Consider the following 15270-nt stretch of genomic DNA (forward strand, 5'->3'; position numbering starts at 1 on the left):
CGTCATAGCTTAGTTAAATTCTACATTTGTCTTTGTAAACCATTTGTGGATATCTGTCTCCCACACTTGACTGTGAAGCTCCTAGAGGCCAGGAGGAAATACTTTACATAGCACACTTTTCCAGAGCCTGGCTTGTTTGGCTCAGGGGCTCTGTGTGAATATTTCGTGAACAATTTGTCAAACAAATGCACTCCTAGGGCACACAGTATAGGGGCCTTGTGTGAGAACCTACAGGGAAAGATGTGAGGGAACCTACAGGGAAAGAGGTGAGACAATTGCTGTCTTTTCAGTTTACCAACAAGTGAGGTTAAGATACATATACACACCTATGGACTAAAGTAGACGTAATAAAATTCTAGTAATAGAATAACTTGTAATATTGGTATAAAGAGAGTGGTCATCATAGATTCTGAGGGGAGGGAGAGGGAAGAATAGGTGTAACATGGGGCATTTTGGGGACATTGGAATTGTTCTCCATGACATTGAAATGATGGACAGGCCATTATACATTTTGTGAAAACCTATAAAATGGTATAGTGCAAAGTATAAACTATAATGTAATCTATAGACCATAGTTAGTAGCAAAGCTTCGACATTTTGTTCATCAATTGTAACAAATGCACCACACTAATAAAATTTGTCCTTAATGGGGGAAAGTGTGGGAGGGGAGGGGTGGGGTTTACTGGAATCCCCAATATTTTCAATGTAACATTTATATAATCTAAAGCTTTTTTAAAAATAAAGGGAGGGAAGGGGATGTGGTTCAAGTTATTGAATTCCCATCTACCACATGGGAGATTCCTGGTTCGGTTATAGTTGCCTCCTAAAGAAGATAGCAAACTGGAACAAAGGGCGGGTGAGGCAAGCTGATGCAACAAGAGAAACAAGAAGAAAAACGTAATGAGAGACACAACAAAGCAGGGAGCAGAGGTTTCTGGTGCCTCCTAAAGAAGAGGAGCAAAACAGTGAACTGATGTGATGGGCAGGTGTGGCAAGCTGACTCAACAAGGTGACACAACAAGAGACATAAGAAGAAAAACAGGGAAGCGGACTTGGCCCAATGGATAGGGCGTCCACCTACCACATGGGAGGTCTGCAGTTCAAACCCTGGGCCTCCTTGACCCATGTGGAGCTGGCCCATGTGCAGTGCTGATGCGCACAAGGAGTGCCCTGCCACGCTGGGGTGTCCCCCACGTAGGGGAGCCCTATGCGCAAGGAGTGCACCCCATAAGGAGAGTGGCCTAGCGTGAAAGAAAGTGCAGCCTGCCCAAGAATGGCGCCACACACACAGAGAGCTGACACAACAAGATGACGCAACAAAAAGAAACACAGATTTTCCCGGTGCAGCTGATAAGGATAGAAGCAGTCACAGAAGAACACACAGTGAATGGACACAGAGAGCAGACAACTGGGTGGGGGGGCAGGGAGGAGAGAGAAATAAATAAAAAAATAAATAAATCTTAAAAAAAAAAAGAAAAACATAACGAAAGACACAACAAAGCAGGGAATAGAGGTGACTCAAGCGTTTAGGGCTTCCCTCCTACATCAGAAGTCCCAGGTTCGGTTCCCTGTGCTTCCTAAAGAAACAAGGAAGACGAACAGACACAGCAAGTGCAAACAATGAGGGGGTGGGGAAATAAAAATAAATCTTATAAGCAAAGGGGAAAAAAGATAAACACACATATAATTGTACGGCAGAATGTGGTTATTTCCTTAGGAGTTAACAAATAATGTTTTATAGGATTTAAAGCAAGGGGACTGGTTGAAGGATTTTTTAAATGTTATTATATGTTAAGAATGCAGTAGTATTTGAAAAGCGATTTTGAAAGACTGCTGTGATTTCCTTAGGAAAGGGCAGGGTATTTAATTCAGAGAAGCAAGTGTCTACAGGGCCAGGCAGGTGATGGGACTAGTGGAAACAAATAAACAAGATCTAGAGGTTTATCTTAAACGTGGAGAATTTTTTTTCATTCCCATGCTCAGGTCATAACCCAGGCCATAAAGGAAACAGTTGAAGACTTGTACTCAACAAATGTTTATCAGGCTCCTGTTATGTATCCAAGTCTTTTAACTTTATCATGCTGTTGTCAGGGACTTTATCCCTAAGGAGCCAGCGTCCTGGAAAACTGATGTCATTGCTTACAGGGTGAATGATCTCACAGGATAAAAGTGTGAATGACTCAGAGGAAGCATTATATCCCTCCAACTGGAGACTTATTAGTGACTCAGTAGCCTAGTCTTTGAATACTAAATCCACTGAGATTGGCGGGCAGAACAAATATTGGGAATTTAGAACAGGTAAAGGTCTCTCCATTGCTAGAGTTTGACAACAGTTAGAATATTTAAAAATGGCAAATAGTAGGATGTGGTTTTCAAGGAATAATAAATACCAGCAACCATTTTCTCCTGCTCCCACAACTCTTAAATAATTTGTTTGTCTTTTTTTAAGTTAACTGTTGCACTGGGCAATGTTTTAATCTGCCTCTACTGAAACATACAAAATCACTTCTATGGATAAATGTAACTGATTAACTGCAAATGAAAACCAAATCATGCAGTCTAAAGCCTTAATCTGTTGAACTTCAATTGAGCTAAAAGAGTTCTAATTGTTTTCTGAAATGCACCAGGTATATAGTTTTTATAAACAACCCATAAGAGCAAATATTTTTTAAAAATTCACAAAATGGATTTCTGTAATCAGTTTGATAGTTTAAGTGTCTAAAGTGCTTGCAAAATTTTAAATGCTCAAAGAATATAATCACTGAGAAAAGCTGTAGTATTCCTTTAAAATTTTATGAAACATGCGTTTACTTTTTATACAAAGCTCACCTTTGTTCTCAGAGGGTTCCAGGGCACAAGCATAGTAACAAAGGAAAAGAGAAGCAATGCAACGCATCAGATAGGCAAAAGGCACAAGGACAGGCCAAGAGACATAAACTTTCCTTTCCAGTTAAAAAGAAAAATTCACCATCATCACAGTGGAAGAGAGGCGTCTCTAAGCAAGAATTAAACGTTTTCCTAGCTGTGAGCTAAGAGATATATGGAGGTGGGGTGGGGGGACAGAATGAGAGCATATTGCTTACGGCCCCTGCAAACAGAAGCTCAATTTAAAGAACAAATCAACCCACTCACAAGGCAAGTTTAACTTCACCTGCTGGAGGTAAGTTCAGTCTCTTTCCCCTTCTTTGAATGAATGGGGAATCCTCTTGGCTCAGACACTGCCTCCCACCAGAGGAATGCGTGGTATCTACACCACTGTTTTAAAACCCACAGCACTTAAAGGAGCTGTAGCCACAGGTTTCTCCTTTTCCCTAGTGCTGGCCAATTGTAAACGTTCAACGTGAACCTTGAACAAGTTAAACACTATCATAGGAATCCAAAAATAGTTCTAGCCAGGGGTTTTTGTGTTTATTTTTTTAAGTAAAAATCACGATTTACATGTTTATCACTTCAGCCTTTTTGAGCCCAGAGCAATAGAGTAAACAAAGGGCTATTTCCTGACAGCTTAATACAAAGCATGTTTTAAGGAAAGATCAAAAGTTGTCCTTGGAATGTCTGTTAGGACAGAGAACTGAGACTTTCCCAGATGGAAAGTTTTCAAGAAAACTCAGAAGACTCAAAAAGTTCTTCCAAACAATGCAGTAAATGCCAACTTGTTTTAATACTTATCTAGAGACGTTTCTGTGGCCACTTCCCTGCAACACAAATATTTATCTTTCCCCCTCAACTTTGTCTAATATACTTTCCTTTCTGCCTTGAGATAATACTCTTCCCAATACGTGGAAGCTTTTCTCACTTAGCTCTAAACGGTGGGAGGAAAAGTCATGACAAATCTAGCCATGCTTTATATTTATACCTGTGATATTTTATAAAAATAGGAAACTGAGAAGTCATTTGTGTTTTTGTTTTTGTATTAACTGTTCCGTTGAAAAGTAGATGAAAGAAACTGACTTGCCATTTATACACAGCCATTTGTCATTACTTTCAATTTATTATAGTTTGCAATTTATTCTACAATGCCAAGTGGCTACTCTTAAATATTCTGACTTGATATGATTTCTCACGGAGACTCTGAAACTTCAAGTGTCATGAACTGAATTGAAAATGACCATCTGATTCCAAACACTGAGCAACGATGTTACAAAGGATATGTGTTTCCCCCGTAACCAAATAAGCACACAATTAAAACATAAAAATAAGGCAACATCCTTAACATCTTTAATCTTAATGATACAAAGAAATTAAAATTAAAAAAAAATAAACTGCTTACCAAATAATTTGCTAATTACCATTCACTGACTATTCTAGTTAACCAGTTTCTTAGATGATCTATATATATATTTTGAAAAGGAGTAGAGTCTAGGTAGTTAATTTATAATGTAGTAGATTTTATGGCTCAAACAAACTTGAAGTTCATCTCATAACTTTGTGCGTATGAGGAGGCAAATAAAAAATAACAAAAGCAAAGAAATGTAGGGGAAGTGGAATAAGGAAACAAAAGAGCAGAATCAGCAATTGAGATGGCTAGTGACAGTGCACAGAACACAGTGTATTTCACTGTTTTCCTCACCCTCAGCCTCCCCAGGATTTGCTCAAGAGTGTGGACTGCCTGTGAACTTAAAAAATAAAAGAACCTTTAGGAAAACTACTCAGTCAACCAAACTGCCTAGTGAACTTGACTCTGAATCTTGCATTTGACACTCTTATTTTTTTCACTTCTTAAAGGAATATTACAAACTCTAAATAATTACCAAAGGGCATGTATTATTTGCCAGAAATGAGGTAAAGAAGTTGGTAATGTAAGCATTGCTTATTTAGCTTTTGCAAAAGAAGATTATCAGATACCTCAAAAAAAATAGGAATTATGAGTTTAGGGTTTATATTAACATGACTATACATTTCCTTCCTTTTTCTCCTCCCCTCCTTTCCCCTCCCCTCTCCTCTCCTCCCCTTTACTTTCCTTTTTTTTAAATTTGGAGGTTAAGAGATTTTTTATCTTCCTTTGAATTCTGGTGCCAAAGTAACCAGAAGAACTGATGTGGAGCAAGATTAATTGGATGCCTGTGGACCCTCTATACAGTTCCAATTTCTATGGAGAAGAGGTCTGGAGAAAATTAAGAATCTACAGTGGAAATGTTGAAGGCAGCTTTGTTTCTAATAGTTGAAACCTGGAAATAATCCAAATATTATCACCAGGGAAATGAATAAATGGATAGTAATACAATAGATTACTACATTAAAACAGGACAAATTCCTGATACGTATAAATATATGGACACATCTCATGACATAATTTTTATCAAAATAAGCCAGACACAAAAAAGTAGACAATTAATAGTTACAGTTATATCAAGTTCAAAAACAGACAAAACTGAGAAGTCAGGAGACTGTACCAGAGAGGGGTTATTGCCTGGGAAGGGACGTTGGGGAGGAAGCCTTCTGGGGTGCTGAAAATATCTCAGATCTTTATCTAGATGAAATATACAGGTATATATATATATACATTGCATTATTCACTAAATATTTGTGCACTTTACGCATGTTATTTCTCAATTAAATATTTTTAAAAATGAAATTAAAATAATTCAGAGTGGAGGAAGGAAGAAAAACTTGAAAGCCACCACCAAAATACCAACAGATTAGACAGTAGTAATAGCCCCATTTACAAACACACACGCACAGACCAGATAAATAATTCTTTACCCAGGGGTTGAGATAATGACCAAGCTTTTTTTCAAAAAACTTTCCCTCTCCTACAGCAATAATGAAAAACAAAAAACAGACCAAAAAAAAAAAAAAAAGAAAAAAAGAAAGAAAAAAAATTTTAAAGAAAAAACAATAACAAAAACAACAGAAGAATTAAAGGCTGGCCTCAAATTTATTTTTTATGTTGTTCACACATTTCATTGGAATGGGAAAGGAGGCAGGCACAGAAAATATGTATTTGTTTAGGCTTTCCTTTGTGTTTTCTCTGGGAAAAACCTCATAACGAATCTGGGAGATGGGAAGCAAAAGGGGGAGAAAACTCAAGGTTTCTATTTTTTAAGGCAGTTTAATTGAGATATATTCACATACCATACAATCTATCCAAGGTGAAGATTTATTTTCAATTGAACTCTTGATAAAATATAAGTGCACTTTTCTTTTTTTCTAGAACTCTGGCAAAACAAATTCCTCTCTTCTTAGCTAATCCTCCTCTCTCTAGTCTTTTTAGGTCAACAATGAACCCTGTTCTCTGGTTCTCCCCACCTCTGGACTGCACAGGCCTGGTAGATCATTTTGAGTGGTAAGGGTTGTGTCTGGTGACCAGCATGTACAAGGATTCCAGCCTGGCTCTTGAGATTCATGCTCTGGCATTCTCATATAACATCTGAATTTTTAACAACTAGATCGCTGCCTCACTCACCACTCAAAGTTCTGCTGATTATGACCCTGACTTCATTTTATGAAATGATTTAGAAATCCTAGACCAAAACAGCAGAAGCAATTATGGAAATGACAATGCTATGCCTGAATATTTCATTTCAATAATGTATAAGGGGGTGTGGTGGTTTAAAGCTGTATGTTTGGGAAGCGGACATGGCTCAACTGATAAAGTGTCCATCTACCATATGGAGGGTCCAGAGTTCAATCCCCAGGGCCTCCTGACCCATCTGGTGAGCTGGCCCACGCACAGTGCTGCTGCATGCAAGGAGTGCTGTGCCACACAGGGGTGCCCCCACGTAGGGGTGTCCCATGCTCAAGGAATGCGCCCTGCAAGGAGAGCCGCTCTGTGTGAAAAAAGTGGAGCCTGCCCAGGAGTGGCACCACGCACGTGGAGAGCTGACGCAGCAAGATGATGCAACAAAAAAGAGATGCAGTTTCCCAGTGCCACCGGATAGTGCAAGAGGACACAGAAGAACACACAGTAAATAGACACAGAGACCAGACAATGGGGGAGAAGGAGAGAGAAATAAATAAAGTAATTTTTTTAAAAAAATTAGGAAAAAAAGCTGTATTTACCTAGAAAAACATGTTCTTTTAAATTTAATCCATTTCTGTGGGTGGAAGCCCATTACAAGTAGAAATTCTCGATGAGGTTATTTCAGTTAAGAAGGTGTGGTGGCCCACTTCAATCAGGATTGGTTTTCTTCCTATTACTGGAGTGCTTTATAAGCTGAATGAAATTCAGACAGACAGAAAACCACAGGAAACAAGAGGCTAGATACTGAAGGAACACAGAAGGAAGGGAAAGACCCAGAGATGCCACCATATGCCTTGCCATGTGACAGAGGAACTGGCAGCCAGTCCCACAACACCACCATCTTCAGGGAGAAAGTATCACCTTGATGACACCTTGATTTGGACTTTCTTTTAGACTCGAAACAGCTAATAAATGATCATGTTTAAGTAAACCCAGTGCACTGTATTTGTATGAGCAGCCTAAGAAACTAAAACAGATTTTGGTACCAGGAAACTGTGGTGTCACTATTACAAATACCAAAAATGTGGAAATGGCTTTGCAAGTGGATAATGGGTATAGAATAGAAGAATTATGAGGTACCTGATAGAAAAAGCCTAGGTTGCTTTGAAGAGGCTGTTAGTAGAAATGTGGATTCTTAAGGTACTTCCAATGAGGACTTAGATGGAAATGATGAACATGTTATTGGAAACTGAAGAGAAGGCAAACCTTGTTCTTACATGGCAGAGACCTTGGAGAAATCGAGCTCTGATATCAGATATAAAGCAGAACTCGAGAGTGATGAACTTCGATATGTGGCTGAGGAAATTTCCAAGCTAAGGGTGGAAAGTACAGCCTGGTTTCTCCTTGCATCTTAATAGTAAGATGCATGAGGAAATCTATAAGCTGAGAACTGAAATCCTGGGCACAAGGAAACCAGGAATTGATGGTTTGCTTGGAAAATTCTGAGTTTCCAGAAAGTAAGTTCCCAGAGAATAGTGCTCTAAGTGAGGGTTAACTGAACATGGAAACAGTCAGCAATTTTCATGGAAGTCAGAATTGGAAGTGTAATTATCCAGGAAGGTTCTGTGGAAGGTTATTTTGTCTGATTATTTGGACCCCTGGGAACTACATGCAAAACCAACAGGTTTATTGCATACTTTTTATGAACAGAACCAGTGCCAGACTGGACTAAAAGGGACACATTGAAGAAAAACATCACTTCTAGGACAGAACCATGGAAACTGAGGTTTGTACCAAAGACATCTTCTTAGGCCAAGAGAGTGGGCCCACCCACATGTGTGGAAAGGATGAGTCTGCCCCCGTGTTTGGAGAGGGTGGGCCTTCTGCCCCACTGTTCAGGAAGAGTGCCTTTGGCCCAGTGCCTTGGTGCTTGGATAGGGTGGAGGCGTCACCCCAGTTTGGGAAAAGAATGGCTGCTACATGAGCACTTTGAAAGGGATGGGCTGTCACTTCATCAGACCTCGAATCTAATATAGTATGCCCTGCTGGCTCTTGGAATTGTTTGGGACCCATGACCCATAGATTCCTTCCAGTTTCTCCCTATAAGAATGGTGGATGTTATCCTATGCCTGCCCTTCTATTATATATCAGAAGCAAATAAGGTGTTCTCTCAGTACCACAGGTCCACAGATAGAGGGTAATTGTGCCCCAGGGCAGATGACACCCATAACAGAGAGAAGAACTAAAAATTTAGGGCCTATCTAGTGTTAGTTGTTTTATATAGATTAATCACATTTAACCCTTGTTTTAGTTTGCCAGAGACTGCCAATGCAATATACCAGAAATGTGTTCACTTTTCAATAGGGAATTATTAGGGTAGAAGCTTACAGTTCCAAAGCTGTGAAAATGTCCAAATCAAGGCATCATCAAGAGATGCTGTCTCACCAAGTTGCAGCTGTGGGAGATCAGGCATATGATGGTGTCATCCAAAGATGCTTTCTCTCAGAGCTCAGATGTGGGTAATCAAGCAGATGGCTTCTCTCCCCTTTCTGCATTGCTTCAGCTTTGGCTGCTCTGCTGATTCCAGCCTCTGGCCTCTCATCCTCTGAGTTTCTCTGTCTTTTTGCAGCTGAAGGTGATCCTGGACTCCTCTCTCATATGGCAGGGTATAGTAGCTCTCTTTCTTTGTATGTATCTTTACATGGTTCTGCAGGACTCCAGCAAGAGGGTTGAGACCTACCCTGGGTCATGCCTCACTGAAGTACTCCAATCAAAGGCTCCCAATGGAATTCAGTCCAATCAAAGGGTCCCACACCCATAGGAATGGATTAACTCCAAGAACATGATCTTTTCTGGGATTTACAAAAAAAACTTCAAACTGTTACCACCCTCATGACAAATCTCTGAGCTACAAATTAGTATCTTCATTTTATAAGTGGAAATCTCAGGCTTCAAAGACCAAAGACACTAAGTATGTACTTGCCAAGGTTAAAAATCAGGACCATCTGACTCCAAACCCGTTTCTGTTTGTTTTTGTTTTTATAAAGGTGGTATGGGGGATCGAACCCTGGACCTCATACATGGGAAGCAGGCACTCAACCACTTTGGCACCTCCAAAGCCTTTCCACCTTGCTACTGCTCAGGCAAGGTATTCACTCAACAAACTCAGAACTAAATTGTGAAAATTCTTTCATCCTATGAAAAGAACATACATGGATAATTATTAGCTAAAATAGATGGCAATCTCCATGAGGGTGAAGGCTAAATTTACTTATCTTTTTATGTGGCATAGAAAAATGCCTCTGTGTGTTTGGTACAAACTTCCAAAAAGAGGAGACAGAAGATGATTTTTTAAATTAACACACACATGAACACACATTTTTTCCAAAGATGTGTAAGCATGCATATCACTGTCATTAAGGATTCAAAGACCTCCAGAAAAAGTAAAAGTTCCTCACTTTAGACAATAAGCAAACTAGTCAGTAAAAAGAATGGTTAAAATGACTATGATAACTTAATGAAAATAATGATAGTAATATTACTAACAACAACAATAACACCTGGGGACTGAATTACATTTGCTGGTTTTTATCTTAATGGTGTGTGTATATATATATATATATATATATAGCAAATTTTCTTTTTTAATAGTCTTTTTCTTAAACGATACATAGATTACAAAAAATGTTAACATTAAAAAATATAAGAGGTTCCCATATACCCCATAATCGGTATATGTTTGTTATACCATAAATAATAAACAAGCAAGCATGGAGCCTTTAATGACAAGCAGAATTATTTCAGAGAAAAGAGCATGCAAATACAAGATGTTCATATAAAATCGAACCTAAATAAAACTTAAATGAACAAACTAAAAGCCAACTATTAGTAAAATTACACTCTGATGACCAATTCTTTATACCAAAGACTCCAACACTGACTGAATATTTTTTTTCTGGATTTTTCCCCATTTTGTTTTGGTTGCTCTATGTAGAAGAAAAGCTCTGAATAAGACTTCCATTCTTAATGCCTTATTTTTCCCCCTGAAAATCATAATCTAGAGTTAGTCTATTTACTTTTAAATTGTCAGAATTTGTTACTGAAAGAAATGTACCCTAGGGCTGTAGTTATTGTATTGCTGAGGATTCTTTGCAATGAAAAACATGCAGAATTCCAAAGTGGTATGCTTTGTTATTTACTGCATACTATTAAGATTTTGAGTTTGTTTGATGTTTAGTAATTCAGAATGTAAAGTTATATCATAAAATAAAAAGTTTTCTTTGGATGATGAAGGCTCATTTAGCTTTAAGGTAGAATAATCCAGGTTTTCAGGTTTGTGGTTGCTGTAACAGAAAACTGAGTTTTTGCTTCAGAATCATCTAGGATGAATTTGTTGTGATTCTAAACCCACTCATTAATCCCCATAAGTGCAGAAGTGTATGGTTAGGCTCAGATGTGAGATTATAAGGCAAAAAAATATATCTTTCTTCATATATTTTTGTCTTATTTTTTTATAATAGTTATGACAGTAAATGGATATTTCTGAAATTTTAATAATGTGAACCTGTGTAGTGTAAATTTTTGTCCACTATTTCAGAATAATATTTAATTTTGTGGTTCTCTTTTCAACATTTTTTAGAGAAGCCATTTCCTGTCAAAGGGAATGTCTATAATTTTTTTGGACAAACACCTGTCTTTAATCATTTTGTATTAGTTTTGAGACTACTCTCCAGTAAACAGGGAACTGATTTCTTCATACGATCCCTTATCCACATTATGGTTCTTAATCCAGTCTGTCTTTGCCCATCATCTCTTTCTTATTTTTGTTTCTCCATTTTCAAAGCCTTATACTTAATGATTCCAGTAAGCTCTTGATTTTAATTCAGAATTTTTTCCAATTCCTTTGTACAAAATTATACATTTCTTCCTTTTGATTGGTAGTCACTCTATTCTATCTTAAGGTCGTTACCTTTTCCTTTTCCTTTTGGTCTCCATTGAGTCTCTGTCTCTGGGGATGCCTACTCACAATTTACCAAGTGTTTGTTGAATGGCACGGTCTAGGAGTATGGTGCTTCCTAGAAAAGGAAGGGGGGATGTCTGTCATCACTGTACTGAGCCCTGTACTAGTGAAGGTATTAATATTCACCAAAATGAAATAGTAAAAGAAATGGTCAACTGCTTAATCAATAGCATATACTCTGCTAAGTAAGTATACCATTGAAAAATGGTAAATAATGAAACTTACCCTTTAAAGAAGATTTCAGAAGATGATTTAGGAGCTTTACCTCTTTAACTCAGCTCAATCCAACTCAGGCTTCAGTTACTGAAGCCCTGGGGGTTGTGGAGACTACAAATAGAAGGTCCCTCTTCCTGAATTTTACATTCATTTAGATGATTTAGATTCATTTAAGGGTGCTAGAGCCTTCAAACACCAAGCTGTATATAAGGTGTTCTCCTTGGAGGGTGTGTAGTAACTGTTTTCCCCAGCCAGTGAGAATCTTAGGTTCCCCCTCTTTTAAAGCTTCAGGCTATTCAATTATTCTTTGACGTTGAATAACCCTCAGGGGTTTATATCCGACCTCCATATTTAATGTATTTTAATTTGGCCTTTTAATGATCTACTTATGCATTCATGAGCTCATCTTCCCCTTAGGACTTACACAGGTAGCAAAGAGATTAAATTGGCATTCTTCACTACTTCCTGAGCAATTGCCAGTCTGACTTCATGAATACTTTTTTCTCAGAACTTGCATTAGAAAGTTTCAGAGACAGTATGAGTATATGGTTAAATAAATAAAACTAAGTCTTTTGGCCTGGTCCCTTTATAACATCACGACTATAGTAAAACGACAACGTGCAACACACACATACATTCTGGCTTTTCCTCTTCCTCATTTCCCCTCCCCCCAACTTTTTTTTTTTTTTTTTGCCTAACACCTTTGAAATCGCAGAAGGTTTGTATTACTTTTTGATAGCATGCCTTAAACCCCCCTCCCCCATGAGCATATATATATATCTTTTCTTTTAGGTTTTTATTTATTTATTTATGTGTTTGTTTATATCTCACCCCCTCCCCACTCATCTGCTCTCTGTGTCCATTCCCTGTGTGTTCTTCTGTGGTCTGCTTGTCTTCTCTTTAGGTGGCACTGGGAACCAATCCTGGGACCTTCTGGAGTAGGAGAAAGGCACGCAATTGCCCGTGCCACCTCAGCTCCCTGGTCTGCTGTGCCTCTTATTGTCTGTCCTATGTGTCTCTTTTTGTTGCATTATCTTGCTGCATGAGCTCTCCCCTCAGGCCAGCTCACTGCACCGGCCAGCTTGCCTTCATCAGGAGGCCCCAGGCATCGATGCCTGGACCTCCCATATAGAAGACAATAGCCCAGTTGCTTGAGCCACATCTACTTCCCGATTCAAATACTTTTTGTTGTTGTTGTTGTTGTCATCTGGAGCACATTTTGTATGTAGTTTGTCTACTCTGTCAGCCCTAGACCAAATAATGTCTTTAATGCTTGATGAAGAAAATTCCAATCTACATGATTGTGACTGGAAGAGTTAGTCTAGGAGGTTAATGTTAATTGAAAGACAGAGGATAATCTAGGGACTGTATGACCTAGTGATTTTGGTGGTAGATGGGATTAATAGTATAAATACAAGAATGTTCCTCTATTACAAGGTGTTAAGAATATGGTGATACATGGGGAAAATACAACATTAATTTATAGATTATGGTTAAAAGTAATATCGTTACTTTTTTGTAGCAAAGGCAATGAAGGTACTTTATCAATGCTAAAGGTCAAAAAAAGAAAGAGTATGTGATTTAGTTTTAGGAGCTAGGGATCTGATCCAGCATTTTGTTTTCTTTCACTTTCTTCATTAACAAGGAGACCTTGGTCATGTCATTTAACCAGTCTGTGCTCATTTATTTATCTTTCTGAACACTGGAGAAACAATTGAGTTTATTTTTAGGATTAAATAAGATAAAGGTGCCTGGACAGAATTCTTTAAAGTAATGCTTCCATAATTTGTTAAACTACCTTTTGTCTGTTATTTTAATATAGCCTGTGCATGAATTCAAAATTATCTAATTCTGTATCCAAGTGTGCCTAGTCTCTAGAAAGCCAATTAAGTGATATAGGCTCTATAGGCTTTAAATATTCAGAAAGGATGTAGACTGAATGTGTATTCAAAGTTACTTCCAGTCAGAATGTGGGCAATATGTTAATTCAAAACCTATCTGGTACTCAAACAAACACTTAAAACGCTAAGAAACTAACAAAGAAAAGTCCTTTTTGCATGAAAGCACCATTTGACTCCCCACTCCTACATCCTCTGTATAAAAGGGACCCAGAAATCCTATTCGGGACTCGGCTTTTTGGACAGGAGTCCCCGGGTCAGGCCGGTCATAATGAATTTTTCCTTCTCAGAGTATTCCTAAGTCCTAGCCTTCAATACACGATCAATGAATCTCTCTGCTTCCACAACAATTTTATTTTTTGAAGTTGAAATAAAATTTACTAAAAAAAAAGGACACCTGAGAAAGTGGATTTCCTTCCATCACCCTCTCCTTTTGGTGAGAAAAGTGGGGATGGGGAGGGCATTGTGAGTGGGACAAAAGTAATGCCTAAGCCAGAAACCAGCGAAGCTAGCTTCCAGGAGGTCTGTCGGAGGAACTCTTGACAGAAACAATCTCGAAGGCCCTCTCCTATCACCAACTCCTCAAATCCCCTCCCCCAACTGTGAGGATATTTAAATCATTGTCATGTACCACATTATAGTCATTTCTATATTGTATTATCTTCTTTTAGGATTCTACTTCTCTTTGCACCTTCTGCCTATATCACCTAACGTGGTCCTAGAGATTTGATAAATGTTTGCTGAATTGAAATAAATTGCTTGGTCCTGCTCAGTATCCCTTTTTTTAGGATATAGAAAATACTTCTCTCAGTTGACCCCTTCAACTTTACAGCACACTGTGAAGACATAGAAAGCAAAAGCGAAATGAAGAAAAGTAACTTGGACAACTTTAAAAATTGCTGCAAAAGAAATTTCAATATTGTTTTTTCTGGAAAAAGCTCACAATGAATAATGCGTCTTAATGCTTGATAAGGTAAGCTCTTACAGATGCAGACAGGAATGTATTTGTTATTTTAAATACTTCCCACCTACTGTGGATGTCTTCAAGGGTAATTAGAATACGTTAAGGGCAACTTTCACAGTTTACAAAATAAAATGCAGCCTAAACTTGAATTTCCTTTCAGTTATATAGTTGTAGCGATAAAGTACACAGGATCATAAAAAATTTAGTGAATCGCTGATTTGTATGTTACCATGTTACCTCAAATCCAAATCTGGAAAAGTCACAGACTAAGTCGCCTTGATTTTTTTATCTGAAAAATTGGGCTGGGCTGGGGGCTGAGGCTGAGGGCTGAGGGTGGGGGTGGGGAGGGAGGGTGCAGGTTCTCTCAGATGCTAGGTGAGCTACCAAATCACCCCCAGGGCTGCAAAGGAATGAAACCCTCTGTCCTCTTGGCAGTTTATCAGTGTATCAAATTGGTTTATGAAGGGAAGCAAGTAGCAGCATTTGAAACAGGTGAAAATATCCCATTATATCTGGGTCTTAATATAAAGAATTACATCTACATTTTAACCTCTTGGAAGCAGCTTATTTATCTTTATTTATTCTCTGCCACTTTGGCCCCAACACATATGTTTAAATGAAGAATTCCTCAAGTTACAATGCAATTGGCATATATTGAAATACTGTATACATCTTAAGTAATTACCAAAACACTCTACATAGAAAATAAATACTTAGCACAGGTATGTAAAGGCTTGTGAAAACATTTTTTGATCATTTGGAATGAGAA

At 38.2% G+C, this 15270-nt stretch overlaps 1 protein-coding gene across 31 annotated transcripts in view; it reads right to left on the minus strand.

The window, feature by feature from the left end:
• Positions 1 to 15270, minus strand: part of SLC39A10 (solute carrier family 39 member 10) — a 170299-nt gene that overhangs the window by 114890 nt on the left and 40139 nt on the right. The window contains exon 2 of one of the 31 annotated variants that reach the window (XM_058300468.1): positions 11373 to 11478. The exons of 28 other annotated variants lie outside the window; for them this stretch is intronic. The gene's annotated coding sequence lies outside the window, so the exon portion shown is untranslated. Of the gene's footprint in view, positions 1 to 3132; positions 3320 to 11372; positions 11479 to 15270 lie in introns of those variants that run through there. 2 more of the 31 variants (XM_071216215.1, XM_058300463.1) reach the window with 2 other exon arrangements.

Source organism: Dasypus novemcinctus, chromosome 7 (genome assembly GCF_030445035.2).
Source record: "Dasypus novemcinctus isolate mDasNov1 chromosome 7, mDasNov1.1.hap2, whole genome shotgun sequence".
NCBI classification, from domain to species: domain Eukaryota; kingdom Metazoa; phylum Chordata; class Mammalia; order Cingulata; family Dasypodidae; genus Dasypus; species Dasypus novemcinctus.